Below are 2,819 nucleotides of genomic sequence, written 5' to 3'. Positions count from 1 at the left end.
TGAGCCCTGGGATGACAAGGCTCCATGGCCTTCTCATCCCAATGCTCCATGCCCTTGTCATCACAGTGCTCCACAACCCCTGTAATCACAAGGCTCCATGCCCCTTTTCATCAGAATGCTCCATGAGACATATCATCACAAGGCTCCATGGTCTTCTCATCACAATGCTCCAGTACCTTGTCATCACAATGCTCCATTACACCTGTCATCACAATACTCCATGAACATTTTCAGCCCAATGTTCCATGAACTTCTCATCACCATGCTCCATGACCCCTGTCATTACAATGCTCCATGACCCCTGTCATCACAACGCTCCATGTCCCTTGTCATCACAATATTCCATGAACATTTTCATCCCAATGCTACATGACCCTTGTCATCACAATGATCCATTCCCTTGTCATCCCAATGCTCCATGACCCCTGTATTCACAATGCTCCGTGACGCTTGTCATCACAGTGCTCCATGACACCTGTCATCACAATGCTCCATGCCATTGTCAGCAAAATGCTACATGACATTGTCATTACAATGCTCTATGCACTTGTCATCACAATACTCCATTACCATTGTCATCACAATCCTCCATGAACCTTGGGATCACATTGTTTCATGCCCTTGTCATCACAATGCTCCATGCCCTTGTCATCACAATGCACCATGCCCACTCTCATCACAATACTCTATGAAACTGGTCAGACCAATGTTTCATGCCCCTGTCATCACAATGCTCCATGCCCAGGTCATCACAATGCTCCATGACCCCTGTCATCACAATGCTCCGTGACTCCAGTCATCACAATGCTACATAACGTTTGCCATCACAGTGGTCCATGCCCGCATCGTCACAAGGCTCTGTGACATTTGGAACCACAATGCTCCATGAACTTTTCATCACAATGCTCCATGACCATTGTCATCACAATGCTCCATGCCTTTGGCAGAAAAATATTCAATGTCCCTTGTCATCACAATGTGCTGCGCGCTTTTCCTCACAACGGTCCACAAATTTTCATTGCAATGCTCCATAAACCTTGTAATCACAATGCTCCACGCATTTCTCATCAAAATGCTCTCTCACAAGAGATATCACAGTGTTACATCACTAGTCGTCACAATACTCCCTCACCCTGTAATCACAATATTCCATGACCCCAGTCATCACAATTCTACATCCCCTTATAATCACAATGTTCCATGACCCCTGACATCACAATGTTCCATAACCCCTGTCATCAAAATGCTCCTTGATCCTTTTCATCCCAAAGCTCCATGACCCCTGACATCACAATGTTCTATAACCCCTGTCTTCAAAATGTTCCATTACACTTTTCATCAAATTCCTGCATAACCTTGTCACAAAAATACTCCCTGCCCTTCTCATCACAATGCACCACACCCTTGTCATCAAAATGCTCCATGACTTTTGTCATCACAAAGCTCCATGACCCTTGGCATCACAATGCTCCATGTCATTGTCATCACAAAGCTCCATGACACTTGTCATCACAATGCTCGATGCCCTTCTCATCACAATGCTCCATGTCCTTGTCATTACAAACCTCATTGACTCATGTATCACAGTGTTCCGTGCCCTTGTCATCACAATGCTCCATGCCCACTCTCATCACAATAATCCATGAAACATTTCAGACCAATGCTCCTTGCCCTTCTCATCACAATGCTCCAAGACCCTTGTAATCACAATGCTCCATGCCCCTTTTCATCTCAATGCTCCATGAACCCTTTCAACACAATGCACCATGCCCATCATCATAATGCTTCAGGCTATTGTCATCACAATGAAATCAAAATGCTCCATGACCTCTGTCATCACAATGCTCCAAACTTTTTTGATCACAATGTTCCATAACCCTTATCATCACAACACCCCATGACGCCCATCATCACAATTATCCATGATCTTCTCATCACTATGCTCCATAACCCTTGTCATCACAATGCTCTATACACTTGTCATCACAATGCTCCCTGACACTTGTCGTCAGTATGCTCCTTGAACCCTATCATGACAAGGCTCCATGCCCTTTTCATCACAATTCTCCAAGACACCTGTAATCGCAGTGCTCCATGCACTTGTCATCACAAAGCTCCATGACGCATGTCATCAGAATACTCCATGGCCTCCTCACAATGCTCCATGTCCTTGTCATAACAATGTTCCAAGACTCCTGTAATCACAATGCCCCATGCCCCTTTTCATCAGAATGCTCCATGAGACTTGTCATCACAAGTCTCCATGGTCTTCTATTCACAATGCTACATTTCCTTGTCATCACAATGTTCCATGACCCCTGTAATCACAATACTCCATGAATATTTTCAGCCCAATGCTCCATGACCTTCTCATCACAATGCTCCATGACCAATATCATCACAATGCTCCATGACCACTGTCATCACAACACACCATGACCGCTGACAACACAGTGATACGGGACTCTTGTCATCACAATGCTCAATTCCCTACTCATCACAATGCTCCATGATCCCTGTCATCACTATACTACATGAACATTTTAAGCCCGAAGCTCCATGACGCTTATCATCACAATGATCAATGCCCTTGTCATCCCAATGCTCCATGACCCCTGTATTCACAATGCTCAGTGACGCATGTCACCAAAGTGATCCATGACACCTGTCATCAAAATGCTCCATGCCTTTGTCAGCAAAATGCTACATGACCTTGTCATTACAATGTTCTATGCGCTTGTCATCACAAAACTGCATTACCATTGTCATCACAATCCTCCATGAACCTTGGAATCATATTGCTTCATGCCATTGTCATC

This window comes from Mesoplodon bidens (assembly GCF_964165515.1).
Source record: "Mesoplodon bidens genome assembly, contig: HAP1_SCAFFOLD_53, whole genome shotgun sequence".
In the NCBI taxonomy this organism is placed as follows: domain Eukaryota; kingdom Metazoa; phylum Chordata; class Mammalia; order Artiodactyla; family Ziphiidae; genus Mesoplodon; species Mesoplodon bidens.
This window is presented reverse-complemented; position numbering follows the sequence as displayed.